The sequence below is a fragment of the Pogoniulus pusillus genome, chromosome 33, assembly GCF_015220805.1.
Source record: "Pogoniulus pusillus isolate bPogPus1 chromosome 33, bPogPus1.pri, whole genome shotgun sequence".
NCBI classification, from domain to species: domain Eukaryota; kingdom Metazoa; phylum Chordata; class Aves; order Piciformes; family Lybiidae; genus Pogoniulus; species Pogoniulus pusillus.
In genome coordinates, this window is record NC_087296.1 from 12,490,201 (window position 1) to 12,501,667 (window position 11,467).

The window sequence follows — 11,467 nt, forward strand, 5'->3', positions numbered from 1 at the left end:
CTATGCCAGTGCAGGGTCACCCAGAGCAGGTCACACAGGAGCACATCCAGGCAGCTCTTGAATATCTCCAGAGAGGGAGACTCCACAACACCCCTGGGCAGCCTGTGCCAGGCTCTGTCACCCTCACTGGGGAAAAATTCCTCCTCATGTTTCCATGGAGCTTCCTCTGCCTCAGCTTCCACCACTGCCCCTTGTGCTGTCCCTGGCATCACCCAGCAGAGCTGGCTCCAGCCTCTGGCACTCACCTTTACGTCTTTCTAACCACTGATGAGGTCTCCCCTCAGTCTCCTCCTCTCCAAGCCCCAGCTCCCTCAGGCTCTCCTCATAAGGAAGATGATCCACTCCTTTAATCATTGTTATGGTTCTGCTGAGCTGCAGCAATTTGTCCTCAGCAGTTAAACAACCACCATCTCCTTCCCCAGGCCAGGAGAGAGTTTCTCTCAGCAGCAGCTTTCACAGAGTCACAGAATGTCAGGGGCTGGAAGGGACCTCCAAAGCTCAGCCAGGCCAACCCCTGCAAGAGCAGCAGCACCCAGAGCAGGTCACACAGGAACACATCCAGGCAGCTCTGGAATTTCTCCAGAGAGGGAGACTCCACAGCACCCCTGGGCAGCCTGTGCCAGGCTCTGTCACCCTCACAGGGAAAAAATTCCTCCTCATGTTCCCATGGAACTTCCTCTGCCTCAGCTTCCACCACTGCCCCTTGTGCTGTCCCTGGCATCACCCAGCAGAGCTGGCTCCAGCTTCTGGCACTCACCTGCACATCTTTATAACCACTGATGGAGTCACCTCTCAGGCTCTATGAGCAGAGAACCTACTATTTATCCATAAGGTGTTTGTGGAGGTGAATGTCCATGGAGATCACAGAAGCATAAATGGTTTGGGTTGGAAGTGACCTCCAAAGCTCATCCAGTCCAAACCCCTCTGCAGTCAGCAGGGACATCCTCAACTAGATCAGGTTGCCCAGAGCCCTCTTGAGCCTCACCTTGAATATCTTCAGGGATGAGGCTTCAAATACCTCTCTGGGCAACTTGTTCCAGTGTTCCACCACCCTCATGGTGAGAACTTGTTCCTAGCATCCAATCTAAATCTCTCTTCTCTATTTTGAAGCCATTGTCTCTGGTTCTGTCACTGCAGGCTTTTGCAAACAGTCTCTCTCCATCCTTCTTGTAGCCCCCTTCAGGTACAGGAGGCTGCTATGTTCAAGGCCAGGCTGCATGAGGCTTTGAGCAAGCAAGACTGGTTGAGAAGCATCCCTGAACATGGCAGAGAGCCTGGAGTAGATAATCTCTAAGGTCCCTTCCAGCCTAAGCTGATCTGTGATTCTATGAAGATGCTTCTATGAGGCAGGGCTACATGGAAAATCAGTGGCAGAGTCATGGCTTGTGTCACAGAATCACAGAACCCAAGAGGTTGGAAGGGACCTTCAGAGATCATCCAGCCCAAACCCCCTGCCAAGCAGCACCACCCAGGGTAGTTCACACAGGAATGCATCCAGGTGGGTTTGGAAAGGCTCCAGAGAAGGAGACTCCACAGCCTCTCTGAGCAGCTTGCTCCAGGGCTCTGCCACCCTCACACCAAAGAAGTTTCTCCTCACGTTGAGGTGAAATCTTCTACGTTCCAGTTTGTAGTTCCTTGTAGGTCCATTTGTTGCTCCTTGTCTTATTGCTGCTGACTAGCAAAAAGAGCTTGGCCCCAGCCACTTGACACCCACCCCTCAGATGTCTGTGCACATTGCTCAGATCTCCTCTCAGCCTTCTCTTCTCCACAGAGACAGAATGACAGAATGAACCAGGTTGGAAAAGACTTTTGAGATCATCAAGTTCAACCTATCATGCAACACCTTCTAATGAACTAAACCCTGGCACTAAGTGCCTCATCCAGCCTCCTTTTAAACACCTCCAGGGATGGGCACTCCACCACCTCCCTGGGCAGCCCATTCCAATGCCAATCTCTCTTGCTGTGAGGAACTTCCAACATCCAGCCTGAACCTGCCCTGGCACAGCTTGAGGCTGTGTCCTCTTGTTCTGTCCCTGGGTGCATGGGAGCAGAGACCAACCCTACCTGGCTACAACCTCCCTTCAGGTCTGTGTAGAGAGCAATGAGGTCTGCCCTGAGCCTCCAGACTAAACAGCCCCAGAGCTCCCAGTCTCTCTCCACGTGGGAGATGCTCAAGTCCCCCAATCATCCTCATGGCTCTCCATTGGATTTTCCCCAGCAGGTTCCTGTCTCTCTTGACCTGGGCAGCCCAGAACTGGACTCAGTATTTCAGGTGTGGCCTCAGCCTTCCAAAGCATAACCTGAGTGCTGTCAGCCCTGAATTAGTTTTCTGCTGTCTCTAAGAAAATAAAACCCAAAGAAAATTAAGAACTCCAAACAACCCCAGAGCCCAGCCACCTCAGCAGATGCCATCAAATACCTGGTTTCTCTGGGCTGCTATGTCTGGATATTGAAAGAAAGGGAGGGACCTGGGGGAAAAAATTAAAAAGGAAGAAAAAAAAAGGGGGGAAAGGGAAAAAATAAGGAAAAAATGGGAAAAAATAAGAAAAAAAGGAAGAAATTAGAAAAAAGGGGAAAAAAGAAGAAAAAAAGGAAAACAAGAAGACAAAAGGGGGGGAAGAAGAAAAAGGAAGGAAAAATGGGGGGAAAAGGAGAGGAAATAAGAAAAAAAGAAGAAAAAAGACAAAAAGAAGGAAAAATGGGGGGAAAAGGAGAGGAAATAAGGAGAAAAAAAGAAAAAAGACAAAAAGAAGGAAAAAAGGGGAAAAAGAAAAATAAAAAAGGGGAAAAGGAAGAAAAAAGGAAAAGAGAAGAAAAAAGAAAAAGAGAAGACAAAAAGGCAGGGGGAGAATAAAAAGGAAGGATAAAAAGGGGGGAAAAGGAAGGAAAAACGGGGGGAAAAGGAAGGAAAAAAGAGGAGGAAAGGAGAAAAAAGGAAAATAAGGAAAAAAAGGGCGAGGAAGGAAGAAAAATAAAAGGGGGGGAAAGGAAGAAAAAAGGGAAAAAAGAAGAAAAGAAAGTGGGGAAAAAGAAGTAAAAAAGGGGGGGAAGAAGAAAAAAAGGGGGGGAAGAAGAAAAAAAGGGGAGAAATAAGAAAAAAGGGGGGAAAGAAGAAAAAGGGGGGTAAAGAAGAAAAAAGGGGGGAAAGAAGAAAAAGGGGGGGAAAGAAGAAAAAGGGGGGAAAGAAGAAAAAAGGGGGAAAGAAGAAAAAAGGGATGGATGAGGAAAAAAAGAAGAAGAAAAGGAAAAAAATAAGAAAAACGAAAGGGGGCAAAGGAAGAAAAAAGGAATAAAGAAGAAACAAATGGGGAAAAAGAAGGAAAAAGAAGAACAAAGGAAAAAAGAATGAAAAACAAAAGGGGGAGAGAAAAAAAAAGAAAAAAGAAGGGGGGAAAAGAGAAAAGGGGGGAAACAAAGAGAAAAAAGGGGAAACAAGGAGAAAAAAGGGGAAACAAGGAGAAAAAAGGGGAAACAAAGAGAAAAAAGGGGAAACAAAGAGAAAAAAGGGGAAACAAAGAGAAAAAGGGGGAAACAAAGAGAAAAAAGGGGAAACAAAGAGAAAAAAGGGGAAACAGAGAAAAAAAGGGGAAACAAAGAGAGAAAAAGGGGAAACAAAGAGAGAAAAAGGGGAAACAAAGAGAGAAAAAGGGGAAACAGAGAAAAAAAGGGGAAACAAAGAATAAAGGGGAAACAAAGAATAAAGGGGAAACAAAGAAAAAAGGGGAAAAGGGGAAAAAAGGAGGAAGAGAAGGAAAAAAGGAGGAAAAGAAGAAAACAAGGGGAAAAAGAAGAAAAATAAGGAAAAAAAGAGAGGGCAAAGGGGGGGAAAAGGGAAAAAAAGATAAAAAAGGAAAAAAGAAAGGGGGGGAAAGGAGGGGAATAAAGGCAGAAGAAAAGGAAAGAAAAAACAGAAAAGGCCTTGCCCAGCTTTAAGGAAATGTTCCAGTCCATTAAAGATTTACATTGGGAAGAAAAATTGCTTGAGATCCCTTCAAATTACAGCAAAAAACCCCGTGTTGTGAAATGTGTTTGGCACATCTTCAGTGCCTTCTTGACAGCTGGAGCTGTGTTGGAGAAATTTTGGGGAATTGCCTTTAAATATCACTCTCACTCTCTCTCCTTTTATGCTTTCTTGAGTGGGGAGTGCTTTAATTTATTTTTAAAGAGGCAATGTAGGTTTCCTGATGCTGTTAAAAGGATTTATATATATATATATATATATATATATATATATATATATACACACATCTATATTATATAGATAGGTTATTTCTTGCACCCTGCCACTGTTCAAAGGAAAGGACATGGAATTCATTTAAATGTATTTGTGAAAGATTGATTTTCCACCCCCCCCCTACCCCCCTCCATGGAATTCAGACAGCTACTTCCACTAATTATTCCTGAAGTTTCACCTATCAACTGACAATTTGCTGCTGAAGGGAAGCAAAACAGTTTGACTTTCCTTGACAGCAAAGAGCTTCAGCAGAACCAGACTGAAAAGTGGCATCTCACATTCATGCCTTACCTCTCTCCTGTCTACGTTAGCAGAAGAAAGAGCACTAAATAACCTCTCTTTCCCCCTCCCCCCTTTCTTTAATGTGAGCATTAGAAGCCAGAATTTGGGTTGAGCAGCCCAGAAAAATAATCACCCAAAACAATTTGAGCCAGCAGTGTGCCCAGGTGGCCAAGAGAGCCAGTGGCATCCTGGCCTGCATCAGGAATGGTGTGGCCAGCAGGAGCAGGGAGGTCATTCTGCCCCTGGACTCTGCACTGCTCAGACCACACCTTGAGTGCTGTGTTCAGTTCTGGGCCCCCCAGTTTAGGAGGGACATTGAGATGCTTGAGCGTGTCCAGAGAAGGGCAACGAGGCTGGGGAGAGGCCTTGAGCACAGCCCTACGAGGAGAGGCTGAGGGAGCTGGGATTGGTTAGCCTGGAGAAGAGGAGGCTCAGGGCAGACCTCATTGCTGTCTGCAACTACCTGAGGGGAGGTTGTGGCCAGGAGGAGGTTGCTCTCTTCTCTCAGGTGGCCAGCACCAGAACAAGAGGACACAGCCTCAGGCTGTGCCAGGGGAGATTTAGGCTGGAGGTGAGGAGAAAGTTCTTCCCTGAGAGAGTCATTGGACACTGGAATGGGCTGCCCGGGGAGGTGGTGGAGTCGCCGTCCCTGGAGCTGTTCAAGGCAGGATTGGACATGGCACTTGGTGCCATGGTCTGGCCTTGAGCTCTGTGCTAAAGGGTTGGACTTGATGATCTGTGAGGTCTCTTCCAACCTTGGTGATACTGTGATGCTGTGATACTGTGATACTGTGATTATGTTAAGAATGGGTTACCTTGAATTTCTGTGTATTTTTAGCAGCCTCAATGCTTACCTTCAATGGCAGCCTTGCCTGCCTTTCAAATTAGTGAGAAAGTGGTGGCATGGAATGTGTTTGCCCATTTTTGTCACAGCTGAAATCTCAGCTGTCACTTACAAATACATATAAAACCCAAATATTTCTTTTTCTTCTTCCTTTCCACCCAACCACAAATAAGAAGAGTTCTAAATCCAACCTGCCAAGCACACAATTTTACTGGCCTGATTTGGGAATCAGCTTCAGAGAGTTGAAGAACAAACTTGATGTTCTAGTGGGAGGTGAGCCTGCCCATGGTGGGGGGGGGGGTTGGAACTGGCTGATCTTTGATGTCCCTTCCAACCTAAACCATTCTATGATTCTATGGTTGCAGTGATTTTCCCTCTGTGTATGAAGCTGAGCCTAAAGGCAAATGGCTTCTGCAGCAAATTTGGGTGTCCAGCAAAGAGTAAAGGCTCAACAGAAAACTCAGCTAATGCTTGTCAATGGATCAGTTACTATGAGGATGGGTTGGAAGGGGCCTTAAAGATCAGCCAGTTCCAACCCCTTTGTCATGGGCAAGGACACTTCCCACTAGAACAGGTTGCTCAAGGTCTCATCCAGCCTGGCCTTGAACACCTTGGATGTGGCACTTGGTGCCATGGTCTAGCCTTAGGCACTGTGGTAAAGGGTTGGACTTGATGATCTGTGAGGTCTCTTCCAACCTTGGTGATACTGTGATACTGTGATACTGTGATACCTCCAGGGAGGGAGCAGCCACAACCTCCCTGGGCAACCTGTGCCAGTGTCTCACCACCCTCACTACAAACAATTTCTTGCTCATCTCCAGTTTACATCTCCCCTCCTCAAGCTTCAATCCCTTGTCCCTCACTCTGTCACTCCCAACCATTCTCACAAGACCCTCCCCAGCTCTCCTGTAGTCCCCTTCAGGTACTGAAATGCAGCTCTGAGGTCTCCCTGGAGCCTTCTCTTCTTCAGGCTGAAGAGCCCCAGCTCTCCCAGCCTGTCCCAGTGGGGAGATGCTTCATGCAGGATCTGGGACATTTGGCCATTGTAAAATCTGGGAGCAGTGCAAGCAAGGTTCAGCTGCTTCACATCAAGCAAAGACAAGCACCACTCTTCTCTCCAGCCTCATGTCCTTCAGAGTCCTTTCCCTCCCCAAAAGCAGTGCTGCTTCTGCTGCCATGCCTGGTGCCATTGGTCACCAAAGCACTCTAATGCTCTCAGTGGTGGCACACATCCCATCCTCTACCTCACACAAGAGACAAAAGTTATACTTTCAATGGTTGCTGGGCAACATATTTTTCCAGTCCTTAGAGAACCTGCACCATCTTATCTGCTGGAGAGCAGCCCTGGGGAGAGGGACCTGGGGGTGCTGGTGGAGGACATCCATGGCACAGCAATGTGCCCTTGTGGCCAAGAAAGCCAATGGGATCCTAGGGGGCATTAAGAAGAGTGTGTCCAGCAGATCAAGGGAAGTTCTTCTCTCTCTACTCTGTCCTGCTGAGACCTCATCTGAATACTGCCTTCAGTTTTGGGATCCCCAGTTTAAAAGGGACAGGGATCTGCTGGAGAGGGTCCAAGGAAGGGCTAAGAGGATGATGAGGAAACTGGAACACTGCCTGAAGAGGAGAGGCTGAGGGACCTGGGGCTGGGAGAAGAGAAGACTGAGAGGGGATTTAGTCAATGTTTATAAACACCTGAGGGCTGGGAGTCAGTAGTTGGGGACAGGCTCTGCTCACTGCTCCCTGGGATAGGACAAGGAGCAATGGATGGAAGCTGCAGCACAGGAGGTTCCAGCTCAACACAAGGGGGAACTTCTTGACTGGAAGGGTCCCAGAGCCCTGGCACAGGCTGCCCAGAGAGGTTGTGGAGTCTCCTTCTCTGGAGCCTTTCCAGGCCTGTCTGGATGTGTTCCTGTGTGACCTAAGCTAGATTGTGTGGTCCTGCTGTGGCAGGGAGGTTGGACTGGATGATCTCTTTGGGTCCCTTCCAACCCCTGACACCCTGTGAGCTGTGATCTTTGTGGCAGACTATGACAAATAGGGAGACCACTAAGAGCATGCATCTTCCACTTTAGAGACTCATTTGGGAAGAGAAAAAGGGCTGGAAAACAAACATATTCCCTCATTTAACTGATCAAAGTGCCTGCCTTCCCAGCTGTGGAGAGAGAAAGAGCACAGAGGCTCTTCTCCAGAGCAAGCTATATGAAGACTGCAAAAACAAGTTAGTATTTTCCTATTTATTCTAACATTTCTAGCATGTCTTTTAGCCCCTTCCTCTTGAAACACCCCAAGCAAGAAGAAGACTTTTTAGGCTATTAGGTAGTGATAGGACCAGGGGGAATGCAAGAAAGAAAATTACATAGAAACACAGAATGGCAGGGGCTGGAAGTGACCTTCAAAGCTCATCCAGTCCAGCCCCCCTGCCAGAGCAGGATCACCCAGAGCAGATCACACAGGAATGCATCCAGGAGGGTTTTGGACAGAAGTACTTGTGGTGCTCTTCTCTCCTATGAGGGCAGGCTGAGGGAGTTGGGGCTGTGCAGTTTGGAGAGGAAAAGGCTATGAGGTGACTTTATTGTGGCCTTTCAGTTTCTTAAGGGGGATACAAGAAATCTGGGGAGGGACTTTTTAGGATGTCAGGACTAGGGGGGATGGACCAAAGCTGGAAATGGATGGATTCAGACTGGATGTTAGGAAGTTGTTCAGCATGAGAGTGGTGAGACCCTGGAATGACTTGCCCAGGGAGGTAGTGGAAGCCTCACCCCTGAAGGTGTTTAAGGCCAGGCTGGATGAGGCTCTGGACAGCCTGATCCAGTGTGAGGTGTCCCTGCCCGTGGCAGGGGGGTTGGATCTTGATGATCTTTGTGGTCCCTTCCAACCCTGACTGATTCTCTGATTCATCATCTGTGTTCTTACCTATTTCTGCCTGCTTCTCCAAAGCCAAACAAATCTCACCACTTATTTGGTGGTAACTTACAGAGGAGCACATCCTATGTCCATTTCTTCTTGTAGGCAGCCTGGCAGTATCACAGCATCACAGTATCATCAGGGTTGGAAGAGACCTCACAGATCATCAAGTCCAACCCTTTAGCACAGAGCTCAAGGCCAGACCATGGCACCAAGTGCCACGTCCAGTCCTGCCTTGAACAGCTCCAGGGACGGCGACTCCACCACCTCCCCGGGCAGCCCATTCCAGTGTCCAATGACTCTCTCAGGGAAGAACTTTCTCCTCACCTCCAGCCTAAATCTCCCCTGGCACAGCCTGAGGCTGTGTCCTCTTGTTCTGGTGCTGGCCACCTGAGAGAAGAGAGCAACCTCCTACTGGCCACAACCTCCCCTCAGGTAGTTGCAGACAGCAATGAGGTCTCCCCTGAGCCTCCTCTTCTCCAGGCTAACCAATCCCAGCTCCCTCAGCCTCTCCTCGTAGGGCTGTGCTCAAGGCCTCTCCCCAGCCTCGTCGCCCTTCTCTGGACATGCTCAAGCATCTCAATGTCCCTCCTAAACTGGGGGGCCCAGAACTGAACACAGTACTCAAGGGGTGGTCTGAGCAGTGCAGAGTACAGGGGCAGAATGACCTCCCTGCTCCTGCTGGCCACACCATTGCTGATGCAGGCCAGGATGCCACTGGCTCTCTTGGCCACCTGGGCACACTGCTGGCTCATGTTCAGGCAGGTATCAATCAGCACCCCCAGATCCCTCTCTGTCTGGCTGCTCTCAGCCACTCTGACCCCAGCCTGTATCTCTGCATGGGGTTGCTGTGGCCAAAGTGCAGCACCCTGCACTTGGAGCTATTGAAGCCATCCCCTTGGCCTCTGCCCATCTGTCCAGGTGGTCAAGGTCCTGCTGCAGAGCCCTTCTGCCCTCCAACCCAGCCACATCTGCCCCCAGCTTGGTGTCATCTGTACACTTGCTGATGACTGACTCGATGAACATATGCTGTGATCCAGCCAAGGCTCTTTCACCTTGTCCTTCTCCACAAAGCTCATTTAAATGATCTTGGATTTCAAACAGTCTGTGAGGAAACATCCTGGGGCTCTCTCTTTGGAGTTGAAGCCTTTCTGCCAGTCTTTCATCTTATTTTCAGTTTGCTGCATCTACATTTATTTGACATTCAAGAGCATTTGTGACCCTTGGGCATCTCCTTCAATGTGTTCCCAGCACATGTTCTCCTGGGTGAAGCATACAGTGCAGCAGTTGGACCCTCCTCCTTCTCCTCACCATACTGTGAGAGAGCCCAAGCCAGGAGGGGGGTGCTGAGAGCCTGGGGGGCTCTACAGCATCCTGGACCTTCTGGTGCTGAGCACGTTGTGAGAGCCAGCATACAGCCAGCATGAGCAGACAGCTCCAGCTGGAAAAATTGAAGGTTTCAAATCTGTAGCTCCCTTCATGTCTCTTTGAGGAATGTATTTACAACCATTCCTGCAGAATCCTGTCAACAAATTAATTCAGACAGACTTCCCACTGCTGGAGGATGAAATCTGGACTCTGCAAAGCCATCCCTCACCCCAAAGGCCATTTTACAGGGAAGATGTTTCATAGAATCATAGAATCAACCAGGTTGGAAGAGACCTCCAAGCTCAGCCAGCCCAACCTAGCACCCAGCCCTTGTCAGTCAACCAGACCATGGCACTAAGTGCCCCAGCCAGGCTTGACTTCAACACCTCCAGCCACAGCCACTCCACCACCTCCCTGGGCAGCCCATTCCAATGCCAATCACTCCATCTGCCAACAACTTCCTCCTCACATCCAGCCTATACCTGCCCTGGCACAACTTGAGGTTGTGTTCCCTTGTTCTATTGCTCTGCTCACCTACAAAGCCCACTGACACAGCCTGCCTGAACACAAGCTTGCCAAGGAAGATTTCACACAATCAGAATGTCAGCAGCTGGAAGGGACCTCCAAAACTCATCCAGTCCAAACCCCCTGCCAGAGCAGGGACACCCAGAGCAGATTACACAGAAACACATCCAGGTAGCTCTTGGATATCTGTAGAGAGGGAGACTCCACAACCCCCCTGGGCAGCCTGTGCCAGGCTCTGTCACCCTCACAGGGAAAAAATTTCTCCTCATGTTTCCATGGAACTTCCTCTGCCTCAGCTTCCATTGCCCCTTGTGCTGTCCCTGGCATCACCCAGCAGAGCCTGGCTGCAGCCTCTGGCACTCATCTTTACAGCTTTATAACCATTGTTTGGGTCACCTCTCAGTCTCCTCCTCTCCAAGCTCCAAGCTCCAGCTTCCACAGGGTCTCCTCATAAGAGAGCTGTTCCACTCCCCTTATCACCTTTGTGGCTCTTCACTGATCTCTCTCAAGCAGCTCCACGTATTTCTTGAACTGAGGAGGGAGGCAGAACTTTCACACATCACAGAAGAGAAGATACATTAAAAGAGGTGTTGGGGGAAAGCAGCCAATCCACCTGAACTCTTCATAGAGATTAAAACAAAACCAAAGCAAGTAGAGTTACAGCAAAACCAGCCTAAGGACTGAAGAAAAGTGCTGAAGGAAATCAGCTGATTCCTTGTTTTCTCAGGCAGCTGAGGATGCCACACAGGTCCCTAGCATCTTCACCTACCAGGACCTCATTTCTCATCCAGGGCACAGACTCAAAAGTGACCAAAGAGATGCTTGTACCTCGGGATGCCTTGCCCCGTTTGGGCAGTTGGGTTAGTGACTACCTGAAAGGAGGCTGTAGCCAGGTGGGGTTGGGCTCTGCTCCCAGGCAACCAGCAAGAGAATGAGGGGACACAGACCCAAGTTGTGCCAGGGCAGGTTCAGGCTGGATGTTGGGAAGAAGTTATTCCCAGCAAGAGAGGATTGGCATTGGAATGGGCTGCCCGGGGAGGTGGTGGAGTCTCCATCCCTGGAGGTGTTTAAAAGGAGGCTGCATGAGGCACTTAGTGCCAGGGTTTAGTTCATTAGAAGGTGTTGGGTGCTAGGTTGGACTTGATGATCTCAAAGGTCTTTTCCAATCTGGTTAATTGTGTGATTCTCCTCCCCTTCCCTTTTCTTTAGGACACTTTAAAAAGCCTTGCCACAGACAAGCCTCATGCAGCTATTTTCTCCCACCTGCAATTAGAGCTCCTTGTCACACCTGAACCAGCTCCTCTTGCTGA